The sequence below is a fragment of the Trachypithecus francoisi genome, unplaced genomic scaffold (genome assembly GCF_009764315.1).
Source record: "Trachypithecus francoisi isolate TF-2019V2 unplaced genomic scaffold, Tfra_2.0 Lachesis_group16, whole genome shotgun sequence".
Lineage (NCBI taxonomy): Eukaryota > Metazoa > Chordata > Mammalia > Primates > Cercopithecidae > Trachypithecus > Trachypithecus francoisi.
In genome coordinates this window covers 73,988,681-74,005,878 of record NW_022681461.1, presented here as the reverse complement: position 1 = coordinate 74,005,878, position 17,198 = coordinate 73,988,681, and the positions used below count along the sequence as shown (strand labels likewise).

The 17,198-nt window shown below is 44.1% G+C and overlaps 2 long non-coding RNA genes across 2 annotated transcripts in view; both read right to left on the bottom strand.

The window, feature by feature from the left end:
* Positions 1 to 10,909: 10,909 nt before the first annotated feature.
* Positions 10,910 to 15,214, bottom strand: LOC117099386. Its single transcript, XR_004443794.1, has 3 exons — positions 15,100 to 15,214; positions 12,640 to 12,702; positions 10,910 to 11,047 (listed from the first exon to the last, which is right to left on the bottom strand). It is a non-coding gene; the product is annotated as an uncharacterized LOC117099386 (long non-coding RNA).
* Positions 15,215 to 16,340: 1,126 nt separating this feature from the next.
* LOC117099385 overlaps positions 16,341 to 17,198 on the bottom strand; it is a 32,672-nt gene continuing 31,814 nt past the window's right edge. Inside the window, exon 4 of the long non-coding RNA XR_004443793.1 lies at positions 16,341 to 16,430. This is a non-coding gene — a long non-coding RNA (uncharacterized LOC117099385). The remainder of the gene's footprint in view (positions 16,431 to 17,198) is intronic.

Below are 17,198 nucleotides of genomic sequence, written 5' to 3'. Positions count from 1 at the left end.
GTTCTGGGAGAAATTGGCAGAGACTGTGGGTGTCTGGAATGGCTTCATGTGGTTGTGCTGTTTAGACTAATCATCATTTAGACATCCATGCTAATAGCATGGACTTGTAATTATCTAATTTAAACAATTTAGGGATATCATTTATTTCTCTGCAGGACTGAGAGTGTCTGTGCCCCTCCCCTGCTGCCTGCACACCTCCCATTGCGGTCATGCCACCTTTGTTTCCCAACCTTTGTCACCAGCCATGAAACCTCTATCATTTCCCCTCATGACTGGCCAACACCAGGCCAGCCTAAGGAACATACTGGAGAAATCCAGCAGACTATTTATTGTGCAGCTCTGGAGCAGTGGAAAGGAGTGGGTTAGAAGTGGTGACTTGGGAGTAATTTCCCTATAGGTGATGGCTGAGACAGTGACTATAACCAAAGTCAAAGTGTCAGTGGGTGACAACTAAGGACAGAATCTTGGGAACCTATTTAGAGAGACAATGGAATAAAAACATCTAGGAAAAGAGGCTGCCAAACCTGGCGTTCAAATGAGCTTTTTGGTAGCTATGGGACTTTGGGAAGCTTCCTTCATCTTTCTGAGCCAAGCTTTCTTACCACGTAGAATGGAGATGTTAAAGCACCTTCTGAGGTGGTAGAGATGATTCGATCAGGTCATGTACATAAGCATAGGGACAGTTAGTGCCTTTTTCCTCCAAAAGAAGAAAGAAATAGTAAAAGGAGTGCCACAGTAACCTTGGAAAGAGAGATTTCAAGAAGGAAGTGGTCACGGGAGGAGCCATTGACTATAAAGGATGGGAAGAGGCTAGTAAACTCTGGGGCAGGAAACTCCCTGTAGAGTTACCAACGTAGGTCTCCACCATAGTGAATTGTCTAAGATGTTGATAGATGAAGTATCTGCGTGGGAGTAATACAGCTTCTTTATGAATGATTTTTCTTGTTTTACACAATGATACATTTTCTACAGTGAGAGACAAAGGGGTGGGACTTTCAAAGCCAGAAATTGCTCCTGACCCTGAGAGCACCCATATGACTCTGATGCCAAGGAAACGTTTTAAGAAAGGCAGCTCCCAGGAGGCCAGTTCATCAGAGTGGAAGAAGCAGAAGTCAGAGGCTTTAGGTTTGGCTGCATGTAAGAAAGACATGAAAGCTATGGGCGCAGATATTTGGAAACTGCAACAACGATGCATTTCCACCCAAGGTCCCAGTAATACTAAGACAAAAAACAACCTGACTTGAATTTGCGAGAAATGTCCTAAGAAGTTGGGTCAGTAAGAGATGATGAAGGGGAATTGCCCATCCCCATCTTCCAGTCTCCTGACTTTATCCTAGACCGTCTCCCAATAGCCTAATCAGCATCCCGGAAGCAGCTGTGGGCACCCTAGCCCTGCCCAGTCTGTCCTTTTTCATTTTGTTCTGATTCACTTGTTTTTGGTTATATTGCTTGTTTTACTTCCTGCTTTGTCTCTACATTGACTTGGAGCTTGACTTCTGACTTCAGCTTCTTTCTCTGACCCCATGTTCCTCAGCCTTACTCAAAGCCCAGGAATAGGTGGTCCTTAATTTTCTATTCTCATTTCACATCACCATCTCCAGCCTGAGCTCTCCATCCCCAACCCAGTGGCTCACTCCCAACAGCTGACTCTTTTCCATGTGGAACCAGAGCTTCCTTGCTCCATGCTGTTTCCTTGCCCTGAAAGTTTCTCTCACTTCATCCTCACTTTCCCTGCCTATGGGGATACTCTCTTTCTTTATTGTTGGTTTTTTGTTGTTTTTTGAGTTTTTTTTTTTTTTTTTTTGGTTTTTTGGTTTTTTGAGACAGAGTGTCACTCTGTCACCCAGGCTTGAGTACAGTGGTGCAATCTGGGCTCACTGCAACTTGCACTTCCTGTGTTCAAGCGTGCCTCAGCCTCCTGAGTGGCCGGGATTACAGGTGTGCACCACTACACCCAGCTAATTTTTGTATTTTTAAGGGGTTTCACACCATGTTGGCCAGGTTGGTCTCAAACTCCTGTCCTCATGTGATTCCCCTGCTTCGGACTCCCAAAGTGCTGGGATTACAGGCATGAGCCATCACCACGCCCGGTCAAGATACTCTCCTCCTTTAAACGTCAACTCACATTCAATTCAGGACCTTTCCAGAGTGGTGTGTGCCCACATTTTGTCCCTTTCATTTTGTCAGGCATTTCACTTAGGTGTCTGCAGGTCATTTCTAGTTTTCGGGGGCCTGGACTTTGCATATCTTAGTAGTCCTTTCTTGTGCTTTTTTTCTCTTTGTACCCTTCCCTTCCCTCCAGTGCATTCACGTAATAGTCACTCGGGAAAGGTCTATTGTTGACAGTCAAGCCAGAATCAAAACATTAATTCTGGCACAAATGTCATTTAATACCTTTTCACCTTCTCATTGTGTTAGTAAAGCGTTTGCTATTTCATGCTCCCAACCCCCCACGCTCACTCTACTTGACTAAAAGATTTCTCTACACATGAGTAAAATACTAAAATTTTGTTTTCCCCTTCTGGAATCTTCTAGTTCTGGTTTTGGGTTTTTGTTGTTGTTTTTGTTTTTTGTTTTTTGAGACAGAGTCTGCCTCTGTCGCCCAGGCTGGAGTGCAGTGGTGTGATCTCAGCTCACTGCAACCTCCGCCTACTGGGTTCAAGCGATTCTCCTGCCTCAGCCTCCTGAGTAGCTGGGATTACAGGCACACACCACCATGCCTAATTTTTGCATTTTTAGTAGAGACGGGGTTTCGCCATGTTGGTCAGGCTGGTCTCGAACTTGTGACCTTGATGATCTGCCTGCCTTGACCTCCCAAAGTGCTGGGATTACAGGCCTGAGCCACTGCACCCGGCGGTTTTTTTTTTTTTTTTTTTCTTAAACTTTGAGAAGCTGGCAGTTTGGGGAAGGAATCAAGAGGTGACCCTGTCAAATCTATCTCATCAACATCCTACAAGCCCACTGATTCTTGTTGTGCTTTATTTTCAAGTCACATGTTGGTTTTGGATCATAAAAATAGTACATATTTACTATAAACATGAAACATAAGAAATGAACAAAAGCACTTCTAGGTAGCTACTCAAGAGAACTGGAAACAAAACATGTCCACATAAAAACTTGAATGTTCATAGCAGCGTTATTCCTAATAGCCAAAAGGTGGAAACAGCCCAAATGTCCATCAACTGATGAATGGACGAACAAAACTTGATCATATACAGACAATGGGATATTATTTATCCCTAAAAAACAAATGAAGGGCCGGGCGCAGTGGCTCACGCATATAATCCCAACATTTTGGGAGGCCGAGGTGAGCAGATCACTTGAAGTCAGGAGTTTGAGACCAACCTGGCCAACATGGTAAAACCCTGTCTCTACTAAAAACACAAAAATTAGATGGAGTAGTGGCACACGCCTGTGATCCCAGCTACTCAGGAGGCTGAGGCACGAGAATCGCTTAAACCCAGGAGGCGGAGGTTGCAGTGAGCCGAGATCACCCCACTGCACTCCAGCCTGGGCAACAGAGTGAGACTCTGTCTCAAAAAAGAGAAAGAATAAGAAAAAGAAAGGAAGTATTGATGCATGCCACAACATGGATGAACCTTGGAAATGTTATGCTAAGTGAAAGAAGCCGGATACAAAAGGCCTCATAGTGTATAATTGCGTTTGTATGAAATGTCTAAACCAGGCAAATGCATAGAGACAGGAAGTAGATTAGCGGTTGCCGTGGGCTAGGGGATGGGAGGAATGAGGCATGATTACTAACAGTAGTCATTACTAACAGGGTTTCTTTTGGTGTGATAAGAATGTTTGCAAAGGAAAAAAATAAATATCACTCTCAATGTATTATTTCCTTCTCACATCCTGGCACATACTGCTAAAGTGCTTTCCAGAGAAGGTGTGTGCGTTTCTCATTACTTGTCATCCTTGCTAGGAGTCAGAATAGCTATTTTCTAAATCTTGCTAAATTTGACAGATGAAAACGTACATCATTCTTTAAATATGTGGCTTTTTAATGACTGGTAAGATTATTTGTGTATGTATGATTTTTTAGCCATTGGATTTTCTTCCACTTCTTAATCTTGTTTATTTATTTATTCATTCATTCATTCATTTATTTTGAGACCGAGTCTCACTCTGTCGCTCATTGTGGAGTGCAGTGGCATGATCTCAGCTGACTGCAACCTTCACTTCCCAGGTTCAAGCGATTCTCCTGCCTCAGTTTCCCAAGTAGCTGGGATTACAGGCGCCCACTACCATGCCTAATTTTTGTACTTTTAGTAGAGATGGGGTTTCACCATGTTGGCCAGGCTGTTCTTGAACTCCTGACCTCGGGTGATCTGCCTGCCTTGGCCTCCCAAAGTGCTGGGATTACAGGCTTTAATCTTATTTAAATGAGGATCCAAATATTTTCTTATTGCTTGCTCCACATCTTTTCCTTTTAGCAATATAAAATAGCTTTTATATTGCCAAGCTGAGCCCTTCACTCTTCTAGAACCTTTGCATTTAGGAAGGTGTTTCCTCAAGGTAAGATAGAGTAGGCATGGAAATAATCAATTAGCATTTGTGCAACTAAATGGCCCATGGAAGTTGTCCAGATCAAAGATTAGTCTTCCCAAATTTGCTTTCCCTCCCTCTTTTCAAGTAAAACCATTTTCAGCTTTGAAGTAACAATATTTTCAGAGTCTGTGTTTGTGAAATAAAGCTGATTTGGCCTTTGGGTACTGTTTCTTAGATACATTACTGAACTTCATTTGTTATTATTTTATATTATGTTTTCTAGTCTTCAGAGTTAGAATATGCTAACTGTGCAAAGTCAGTTGGGCCATTTTTATTCCTATGCTCCAGAAAAAAATTACTTAGCTAAGAATTATCTGTTCTTTAAAAGTTTGAAAGAGGCCGGGTGCAGAGGCTCATGCCTGTAATCCCAGCACTTTGGGAGGCCGAGGTGGGCGGATCACCTGAGGTCAGGAGATGGAGACCAGCCTGGCCAACATGGTGAAACTCTGTCTCTACTAAAAATACAAAAATTATCCGGGCGTGGTGGTGAGTGCTTGTAATCCCAGCTATGAGGAGGCTGAGACAGGAAAATCGCTTGAGCCCACGAGGCAGAGGTTTCAGTGAGCAGAGGTCATGCCACTGCACTCCAGTATGGGCAACAGAGCGAGACACTGTCTCAAAAAAAAAAAAAAAAGTTTGAAAGAATGTATTTTATATTATGTATTTATATTAAACTTTATAGGCCTGGCATTTTGATAATATTTTCAATTTATTTCATTGATAATAATCAGTTCTGCGTTTGTAAAGTCAGTTTTCGTCATGTATGCGTTAGAGACGCACATAGCATGTTCATAATTCTCTTCAGATGTTTTCTTTTTCTGGTCATATATGCTGTTGAGCAGGAGGTTTGCAGCCCCCGTGCCAGCTGAACTTGGACCTCTGTGATCTAAGAGCAGAGCTGCAGGCAAGATCATCCCTCCTGTGTCTATCAGCAGCTTCCTACTGTGAAGAAAACCTGACCCCGTTACTCCTCCTCTTAAAACACTTGATGTTGCCATCAGGATAAAGCCCAAGCTTTTTTCGCAGCTGAGAGACCATTTTAGGTTAGGCCCCAGCCAACCCCTCCTGCTTGTCTCTCAACTCTTTTCCTGACCTATTCATATAAACCCTCCTCAGAGCAAACTTCCTCCAGTTTCCTGATGCCTGGCCTTCCCCGCTCTGGGCCTTGATGCATGTTGCTTTCACCTGGGTTCCCCAATTCCTCTAATTAAGTCCTGCTCAGTCCTTGGGACTCAACTCAGAAGCCAACTCCCCCAGGAGGGCTTTTCCGACTGACACTCATGTGGTTATGCACCCTGTGTCTGCATCTCCCCAGCCTCACCCTTTTTCTGCTCTAGCACTTACACTAATTATTTTAATTGCCCCTTTAGTTCTTTGTGTTTGTCATTAGATTGGAAATGGCAAGGGCAGGGAGGGTTCATAAATTACTTGGCTTTGTGTCCCAAGCACCTGATGTAGGACCTTACGCAAAGTCCTTTTTATTGAACAAATCAATGAACAAATACAGGTAAGCATGCCTGTCTCACTAGTATTAAGTCTACTATGGCCGGGCGCGGTGGCTCAAGCCTGTAATCCCAGCACTTTGGGAGGCCGAGACGGGCGGATCACGAGGTCAGGAGATCGAGACCATCCTGGCTAACACAGTGAAACCCCATCTCTACTAAAAAATACAAAAAACTAGCCGGGCGAGGTGGCAGGCGCCTGTAGTCCCAGCTACTCGGGAGGCTGAGGCAGGAGAATGGCGTAAACCCGGGAGGCGGAGCTTGCAGTGAGCTGAGATCCAGCCACTGCACTCCACCCTGGGTGACAGAGCGAGACTCCGTCTCAAAAAAAAAAAGCCTACTATTGCCCAGGCTGATCATACAGTGGTGAGGTATGTAGATTGTACAGCCAGAACTAGGTTCACTTTCCAGCATCACCGTTTGTATCCTGTACCACGTCTCTTAAGTGGACACCAATGTCAGAAGTGAATGGAATGATGCATATGAAAAGCTACATCCTCAATAGAAGTTTTGTGTTGCTATGATATGGATCTCAAGTACTAGACTCTGTAACTAAGCAAAATGAAAGCTTGACTACCCAGTGGACAAAGTCACTTTTCTTTTCCATTTTTTTTTTTTTTTTTTTTGAGATGGAGTCTCGCTCTGTCACCCAGGCTGGAGTGCAATGGTGCAATCGCGGCTCACTGCAACCTCCACCTCCCGGGTTCAAGTGATTCTCCTGCCTCAGCCTCCCGAGTTGCTGGGATTACAGGCACCTGCCACCAGGCCCAGCTAATTTTTGTGTTTTTAGTAGAGACGGAGTTTCACCATATTGCCCAGGCTGGTCTCAATCTCCTGACCTCAAGTGAGGCCTCCCTCCTCGGCCTCCCAAAGTGCTGGGATTACAGGTGTGAGCCACCACACCTGGCCCAAAGTCATTTTTCTTTCCTCAATACTTGAAGAATTGTTTATCCTCTGATGGAGAGGGTTGCATGATCTTTTTGAGGGGAATTGACCTTTTGCCCTTGATGATTCAGAGTAAATATTCTAGTGTTCAAGGAGAAAATCAATCTGATTCATTTGAACTATTATAAACAGTGCTATTGTAGCCAGCAATAATACTGTCCAGAATGTTAGAGCTAATGGATTGACGTGCAAAGCTTAGGAAGCAACTGCAAGACCTCATTGCATAGACCTGTGTTCCTATAAGAATAGCCCACAAAATCTGAAAGCTGAAGTGTCCGCAGCAGAGCATTGCACATATGACCTGGAATCAGATGTGCCCACATCATAGGCAACATTCAAGGGGTTTTACCAGGTTGGAATGCTTCCAGCTGTTATTCATTTAGTGGACAATTGGTTCTACATAATCTAAAGGCAATTTCCCAGGTGTTCTCTTCTCTGAGCACTGAGAGCAGTGAGCACATGGGTGCTTAGGTCTCTCCAGAACTGACCATGTGGAAGAGCGTTTTCTTCCATGCGGCTTTGTAGGTTGTTAAACTAGCGTGAATCAGAATCATCTTAAATGCCAGCAGCAGCGCCCCTCCCATGTGAGGAAAGCAAGGACTCTGCAACTTTATCAGCTTTCCTGAGGTTCTGATGGAGGCACTTCCAGCCACTCTTACAGGAACATCTTGGTAGAGGTTTATCCCCAGGGGGATGCATGTTCCACAAGTCAAGGATGGTGGAGCCGGGCGCGGTGGCTCAAGCCTGTAATCCCAGCACTTTGGGAGGCCGAGGCGGGTGGATCACGAGGTCAGGAGATCGAGACCATCCTGGCTAACATGGTGAAACCCCGTCTCTACTAAAAAAAAAAAAAAAAATACAAAAAACTAGCCGGGCGACCTGGCGGGCGCCTGTAGTCCCAGCTACTCGGGAGGCTGAGGCAGGAGAATGGCGTAAACCCGGGAGGCGGAGCTTGCAGTGAGCTGAGATCCGGCCACTGCACTCCAGCCCGGGCGACAGAGGGAGACTCCGTGTCAAAAAAAAAAAAAAAAAAAAGATGGTGGAGTGGAGGTGGGAGCCTTGCAGCCTGGAGGGTTGAGGCTCAGACCCTAGGATGTCAGTCTGTTGATCTCTAAGCAAAGCGTAATAGATCTGTAATCACCAGAGGTTATAACACACAGGACTCTACAAGCCAGGCCACATGGAACAGCAGATGTTGACTGACAAGTAAGAGATCTAGTATCAGACAGAGAAAGTAAGGCAGAGGAAAACTTGTTGAAAAGTTAACAGAAGGTTTTCTTTTCATGTTTTTTCTCCCAAAAACTGGGATTTTGAATTTTGTCACTAGGGTGGCTGGAACTTAAAATTTCTATTTATTTTCATGGATTAGCCCAAGGGGCAAAAAATGAATGGAGGAGTACCATCTGCTGTGACTACTGAGACTGAGCCAAAGCTGCCGAGTGGAGCTAGAAAACACTGTCTGTCCTGCAGAGTCCCACTGATTCGGGCCAACAGTGCTGTATTCGCCCATCCTTGGGAAATTCTGGGAAAATGACAACCTGTATTGGCTGGTCACTTTTGATTTTCAGTCCCTCCCATGTAGGACAATTCAACCACCGAATGAAGAGTGCAGACACACCTCAGAGCTCATAGTCTGGTATCTAGAGATGAGGATCCAAATCTGGTTGCCTCACTCCCTTGCTATGACCATCATCTGGGAGAAACTGATCAATTCCATTGAAGTCAGTGGCACCAGAAAAAAAGGTTTCACTTCTTGCATGTGAGAACAGAGACCACACCCCCAAAAACCTCAACAGAAAGTCCCAGCTGCCTGTCTCATTACTGCTGGCCCATCCAGTGGCAGTCAGTTCACTATGGCTTGAAGAATTCCAACAGCTGACTTGCAAAGGAAACATGCAATTTCCCAGAGATAGACCAAATTGCATGATCAGAAAATATGGCTAACATAGAGGCAGAATTAATAAGAGAAAGAGAGGTAAACTTCATTTGAAACCTAATGAGGAGGAGAAACATAATGAGGACATTTAAGAAGATACAATTAGAGCATAAAAAATGAAATTGTGGAACTGAAAAGTATGATTTCTAAATTTAGAAATTCAATGTAGAAATTAAAGAGAATGATTACTTCTGAAAATCAAAATAGTGTTTAGTGGGATCCCCACAACCCAGAGCAAAACAAAACAAAATATACTAAATACTAAGAGAAATACACAGATACAAGACAGAGAGGACCATTTCGGTGGAGACCTAAATTGTTGAATAATAGGATTTCCAGAAGGAAAAAGGAAGAGAGAGAAGAAAACCAAAGACTTGCTTCTTTAGATTTAAACGACTTCCTAGTCCCGGGTGGGTAAAATGAGAAGACACATCTGCAGACAAAGAAGTGTCCTAAAAGGAGAAAATGGGGAAAAATTAAATAGGGTTAAAATTTTTAACCCAAAGGATAAATTTAATGGTCATCAGCCAGAAAGAACAAGTTACTGACAAAGGAAAGGTAGTTAGACCATCGCTGAACTATCGGCAATACTGAAGGTTACTGGAGGGAAGTGTGACAGGAAAATCTTATATCCAGCCAAAATGTTATATGAGGGCAAAAATAAGGTATTTATGGGCATGTAGGACCTCAGAAAGTATACTACCCATGTACTCAACCTGAGGAAATTAGTCAAGAAAGTACTTAAGAAAATAAGGATGCAAAGAGGCCAGGCACAGTGGCTCACACCTGTAATCCCAGCACTTTGGGAGGCCGAGGCGGGCAGGTCACCTGAGGTCAGGAGTTCTAGACCAGCCTAGCCAACATAGTGAAACCCTCTCTCTACAAAAGTACAAAAAAAAAAAAAAAAATTAGCTAAGCATGATAGCAGGTGACTGTAATCCCAGTTATTCAGGAGGTTGAGGCAGGAGAATCGCTTGAACCCAGGAGGCAGAGGTTGCAGTGAGCCGAAATTGTGTCATTGTACTCCAGCCTCGGCAACCAGAGTGAAACTCCATCTCAAAAAAAAAAAGAAAGAAAGAAAATAAGGATGCAAAATCATAGCCAGATAAGAGGAATAAGTTCTAGTGTTCTATAGAATTAATAGTTCCTGTAGTTCTAGTGTTCTGTAGGATCTCTATAGTTAACAATAATATATTACACAGTTCCAAATAGCTAGAAGGAGGATATTAAATGTTTCCAACATGAAGAAATGATAAATGTTTGACAGGATGGATATGCTAATTACCCTGATCTGATCACTTTACATTATATATATAAAAACATCACTTTGTACCCCATGAATATGTACAATTATTATTTGTCAGTTTAAAATAATAATTTTTTTTTTTGAATGGAATCTCGCTCTGTCACCCAGGCTGGAGTGCACTGGCATGATCTTGGCTCATTTAAACCTACACCTCCCAGGATCAAGCAATTCTCCTGCCTTAGCCTCCCAAGTAGCTGGGATTACAGGCATACACCACCACACCTGGCTCATTTTTGTATTTTTAGTAGAGAGAGGTTTTCGCCATGTTGGCCAGGCTGGTTTTGAACTTCTGACCTCAGGAGATCCACCCACCTTGGCCTCCCAAGGTGCTGGGATTACAAGCGTGAGTTACTGTGCCCAGCCTAAAATAATAGTTTTTTTTTTTTAAAAACTCAGCAACAGAGAAAGACAAAGAATACAAGAACCTTGTAATTGTCATACTCTAAATAGATGCTAATGTGACATGGAATAATGAGAATTTTAAATCAGATGAGACTTATTATGGAAGAAAATTTAATAGCCTTGGCTAAAATTCTAAATTATCTCAAAACACAGGAGTAGGGGTATGAAAGAAGAAAGTGGGGAAGTAAAAGTGCTTTCAAGCTTTGTTGAGGTTTATGAATTGTGAGGGAGGGGCTGCAACGCCATTCTACAGTGCACAACAAACAACTTTTCGGTTGCTCCTGGCTGGGGCCGGTGGCTCACACCCGTAATCCCAGCACTTTGGGAGGCCAGCGGGCAGATTGCTTGAATCCTGTAGCTCGAGACCAGCCTGGACAACGTGGTGAAATGCCGTCTCTACTGAAAAAAAACACACACAAAAAAAATTTAAAAAACACAAAAATTAGCCAAGCGTTGTGGTGCGTGCCAGTAATCCCAGCTACTTGGGAGGCTGAGGCAGGAGAATTGCTTGAACTCGGAGGCAGAGGTTGCCGTGAGCCTAGATCGCACCCCTGCACTCCAGCGTGGGAGACGAAGTGAGAGTCTGTCTCAAAAAAAAAAAAAAGTTGCTCCTTAGACTTGCCTGTTCTAAAAATCCTTGATCTGTTCTTCCATTAAGGATTTCTATTGGCAGTAGTATCCTTTCTCTCTCTCTTTGGCCTCGAAGTTTCCTTTCCCTACCTTCCAAGCTCCTCCCCCTTTTTCTGTTCTTACCCATATTCATCTCACTTTTTACACAGGGAAAATTAACTACAGATTGTGAACTTAGGTTCTGTGCAGCTCCGGGGCATGCAGAGCCTTCAATGTCCAGTTCCAGAATGTAGGCTTTGTTGTGAAGGCAGTAGGAAGTAATTGAAGGTTTAGTGTGTTAGAAAGATTTCTCTGGCTGCTTTGTGGAGGATGAATTAGAGAGAACGAGCTTGAAGCACAGACATCCAGCAGGAAGGTTGTTGCTCTTATCCTTGTGAGGAATTCTGTTTCTTTCCCATTCCTATGACCTAAATGTGGCTGAAACATTTTCTTTTTAGTTTTGTACAGGTCAGATGGGAATGTACCACTCACAAACTGCTCACTTTCTATAATGGGAACTCTTTAATGTTTCATACCAATCCTAAGCCTTCCTTAGGAGGGGCAGACTGCCCGAAGTCCCAGGAGGCTGACACCTAAGAAAAGTCCAGTTCCGGCGCAGTGGCTCACGCCTGTAATCTCAGCACTTCAGGAAGCTAAGGCAGGTGGATCATTTAAGGTCAGGAGTTCAAGACCAGCCTGGCCAATATGGCGAAAGCCCATCTCTACTAAAAATACAAAAAATTAGCTGGGTGTGGTGGTGCATGTCTGTAATCAGTGCATGTCTGTAAACAGCTACTGAGGAGGCTGAGGCAGGAGAATCACTTAAACGCAGGAGGTAGAGGTTGCAGTGAGCCGAGATCGTGCCACTGTACTCCATTCTGGGTGACAGAGCAAGACTCTGTCTCAAAAAAAAAAAAAAAAAGTCCATGTCAGGATCACAGCCCACTTCATTTGACTTCCTGCCTTCACTTGACTCCTCCAGAACGCTGCTCTCCAATCTGTTCCTGCATATGACTGACTCAGTCCCACTGACTTTATCTCCCTGCTCCAGTTTCCCACTTACTCAGATTTGATGACCAGCTTGGTATTCCCTGCTGTTTCCTAACACTCAGAGTTTCATTCTGTAGTATGTTGAATTAAAACATTAGTTGAGTTCATAGCCTCATCAGGTCTATTGCAAAAGTTATGGCATTTATGAGAAAGAAGAAGTTGGCCTAGAATAATTGGTTTGGGGGAATTCATGTGACTCAGAGTATCCCAAGTCACAGTGAGCCTCTCTTGCCAGCAAATGCAGCTCTCCCTCCTTTTCCTCTTCTGTCAGGGAGCCCACCTTGCTAGAGGGAGTTACCTTTGCCAATTCTCTTTATACCGGGCAGTCTTACCATCTCTGATTGCCTCCAGATGATAGCCAGCATGACCTTGAGGATCCAGAACGAAGAAGGAAGCTAAAACATCAGAAGGATGTTAAGCATTTGCTCATTTTTATTAGCAAAACCCTGGAGAATGCCTGTGAGCATAAGGGCTGGACCAAGTAAAGAGGGACATGGATAAAGGTGAGGCTAAACTTTATTATTTTTTTTTTTTTGAGAGGAAATCTTGCTCTGTCACCCAGGCTGGAGTGCAGTGGCGCGATCTCAGCTCACTGCAACCTCTGCCTCCTGGTGTTCAAGCTATCCTCCTGCTTCAGCCTCCTAAGTAGCTGGGACTATAGGCACACACCACCACGCCAGACTAATTTTTGTATTTTTAGTAAAGACGGGGTTTTGCCATCTTGGCCAGGCTGGTCTCAAACTCCTGACCTCTGGTGATCCACCTGTCTCGGCCTCCCAAAGTCCTAGGATTATAGGCGTGAGCCACCATACCTGTCAGGTTAGGGTAATTTTTTTAATATGGTATTCTTTCCAGAGATTTCGGATGAAAATGCCAGCTCCAGCATCTAGGGGCGATTTTTCTCAGTTGACTGACAGGAAACTGTGATTCATAGATAGACTACACCAAATGAAGCCAAGAGGACAGAAATTTCTGCCTACGATGTAGAGGAAGGAATGCAAAGGCAGGAAGATGGGGACTTGGGAGTGGATTTATCATATGTGATTCACCCACCCCAAAATTATGTCCTTTTAGGCTGGGCGTGGTGGTTCATGCCTGTAATCCCAACACTTTGGGAGACTGAGGTGGGCGGATCACCTGAGGTTGGAAGTTTGAGACCAGCCTGGCCAACATGGCGAAACTCCATCTCTACTAAAATCACAAAAATTAGCCAGGCGTGGTGGCGGGCACCTGTAATCCCAGCTACTCCACAGGCTGAGGCAGGAGAATCACTCGAATCTGGGAGGCAGAGGTTGCAGTGAGCCAAGATTATGCCACTGCACTCCAGCCTGGGCTACAGAGCAAGACTCCATCTCAAAAAAAAAAAAAAAAATCATGCCCCTCCAGTAAAGACTAACAATATACTCATATCACCAATCCATTGAGAAATGCATTGGTGCAAGGAGAGCTAGAATCTCTGTAAAGCAGTTGTAGGCCATGGATGCAAATGGGATGAACTGCACTTCTTATGGGATGAGACAGTCTCCCTAATTCCAATCAGGGTGATGGAAATGGGAGTAGAACACACAAGCGAGGCCAAGCATCAGCACTTCATTTCGAAGGCATGGAATATACAGTTGTCATAACTGCCAAGGATACTTATGTAGTCATCTGAATAGTCTGACTCTTTGGTGATACCCAATTACCTAAACAGAAGATCCAGAATTGAAACAGATGGGTAGCCCACCACAAGGTTTTATCTGATGTATGAAACCAAAAAACTCCAAGTTTGGTGATAAGAGGCCTTACTTGAACCACCACCATAGAATCCTGCCTCCTCACTCAATCCCCAGGTCTGATTAATTTCAGAGACTATGAGCCCCTTAAATAAAAGGAAAGGTGCATACCCTCAAAAAAAAGGCTGTGATAACATGACAAGTATATACTCAGCCTCTTCCCCCTCAACTTCTCCAAATAGACAGCTATTCATAGGGGTAGGTGTACACGCAAGGAAGGAAAATATCTAAAACTTCAGCTTTGAAATAATGGGAGACTAGAACACTGTCTTGGATTACCAGTCAGTGGCAGCCTCATGATAAGATAAAGCTTTGATTCCAATAAGCCTCACATTGGGCTCTAATAAGACCTCAAACTCATCTCGCGGTTGAGTGTACAATTGGAATAAATAAGTTCAGCAATTGGCATAATTTCCAAATTGACCCTCTAACCCAAGTCATGAGGGCTATTTGGTAAGAAAAGCAAATTAAGCCTTTACAGCAGCACTGTCCAACAGAAATATAATGTGAGCCAGATGTCTAATTTTAAATTTTCTAGTAGCTGCATTGTAAAAAGTAAAAAGAAACAGGTGAAATTAATTTTAAAAGCACAGTTTACTGAACCCATGATATCCAAAATAGTATCATTTCAATATGTAGTCAATATAAAACTTATTGAGGTACTTATTTTTATATGAAGTCTTCAAAATATCATCCAGGCATGGTGGCTCACACCTGTAATCCCAGCACTTTGGGAGGCCGAGGCAAGCAGATCACTTGAGGCCAGGAGTTTAAGACCAGTCTGGCCAACACGACAAAACCCCATCTCTACTAAAACTATAAAAATTAGCCAGATGTGGTGGCACACACCTGTAGTCCCAGCTACTAGGGAGGCTAAGGCGTGAGAATTGCTTGAACCTGGAAGTTCGAGGCTGCAGTGAGCCAAGATCACACCACTGCACTCCAGCCTGGGTGACAGAGCAAGACTAGGTCTCAAAAAAAAAAAAAAACCTAACAGGACTTGGAGGCCAGATGTACCAGGTATTTTTGATGCCTTGGGTAAAACAAATATGTGCCTGAAGTGAGAGTTGAGCCCAGGAGTTGAGGTTGCAGTGAGCTATGATTGCACTCCAGCTTGGGTGACAGAGCAAGACCCTGTTTCAAAAAAGAAAAGAAATCGGTGTTAACATCATTCTTTATTACATCTAATAACCCACTTAGATAGTTTTTCACTCTCATTTCCTCAACTATAGGCTCTGCTGGTTTAGAGGTCTTAGTAACCAATCAAAGAATGTTTCCCTCAGGAGACACGAAAATGATAGCACTGACATCTGGGCAGATTTGAAGTTGATAATTCTTTCAGTCAAACCTCAGAAATTGACTGGTAGCCGTAGAGGAAAATGAGGAATGGAGAATCTTTCTGGATAGAGTCATGGACCTGGGACTCCCTTATAGGAGGCTGATATCCTGTAGGGTATCTTGCGTTGTTCTTCAGGTTGCTTTAGGACTCTTAAAGCAAACCAACGTATTTTGTACTTAAAGCTTGCATCGGGTGCTTTCCCAAGCATCCAGGCCCAGGAATGACACTGTATTGGGAAATGAGCTAATTAACCACATCCCTTCTTCCTAAGCCAACTCCAGGGCAACTGCAACATTATCATAGAAGTTGCACAGGTCAATGGCCAGGTGCAGTGGCTTATGTCTGTAATCCCAGCATTTTGGGAGGCCAAGGCAGGCAGATCATGAGGTCAGGTGTTCGAGACCAGCCTGGCCAACATGGTGAAATCCCATCTCTACTAAAAATACAAAAAATTAGCCAGGCGTGGTGGCAGGTGCCTATAGTCCCAGCTACTCAGGAGGCTGAGGCAGGAGAATGGCCTGAACTTGGGAGGCGGAGCTTGCAGTGAGCTGAGATTGTGCCATTGCACTCCAGCCTGGGTGACAGAGCGAGACTCCATCTAAAAAAAAAATTAGTTGGGCATGGTGGTGCATGCCTGTAATCCCAGCTACTCAGGAGTCTGAGGCAGGAGAATCACTTCAACCCGGAAGGTGGAGGTTGCAGTGAGCCGTGAGCCGAGATCACACCACTGCACTCCAGCCTGGGTGACAGGACAGAGCAAGACTCCGTCTCAAAAAAAAAGAAGTTGCACAGATCAAGATCAAAAGACTGAGAAAAGAGACCATGGCTTGAACCCCCCAGGCTTCCTACTGTTTATTGCCAAAATCGTAGTCCTCCTTTTCTGAAAGTGAGACCATGTTCTGGTAAGTTCTCTGCATGGAGGAGCACAGAATCTGAGTTTGCTGAGAGTAGTCTGAGAATCGGCCCATCCTCACTCTTCCAGTTAGTCACTCTTCCTCCCTCTGGAAGACTGTGTGAAGGAAAAGAGGAAAATGGGGGTGAACATGTCTGCCCATACTTTTTCCCCTTCTCCATGACAGTATGAAGAACGGAGAACAAGCTTTCTTCCCTCTCCACACTGCCTTTCACATTGCAACATCCTCTGAGTCTATCAGGGGCCATCAGCGGATCTGGCAATGCAATCTATTCTGATGAGAAATGGGATAGAAGCGACCTTTTTTCCCTTTAAACGTCATAGTTGACTGACAATGATCTTTGCTGTCTTCTCTAGAATAGTAGGTAACGTGCCAATCATATAGGAGGGAAGACCAGTAGCCTGAAAGAGCGGATATGGTATTTGGGGACTGGCAGAATGAAGTTAGATCAGCAGAGCCACAAAGGACCCCAGTGATCATCTGAGAATTTTAAAATAGGAGACATCAGGCATTGAGCAATTGGTAAGAGGAGCAAAAGGTGAAAGACACACAGAAGAGGCAGTAAGCAGATATGACCTGAACCTATGAGTGAGCAGACACTATAGGGTCAGATGGAGAGTAAAGAGCATTTTGCAGCCAGGCGCAGTGGCTCATGCCTATAATCCCAGCAATCTGGGAGGCTGAGACGGGCAGATGGCTTGAGCTCAGGAGTTTGAGATTGTGGGCAACATGGCAAAACCCTGTCTCTACAAAAAATACAAAAAATTAGCCAGGCATGGTGGTGTGTACCTGTGGTCCCAGCTATTCATGAGGCTGAGGTGGGAAGATCACTTGAGCCAAGGAGGTGGAGCTTGCAGCGAACC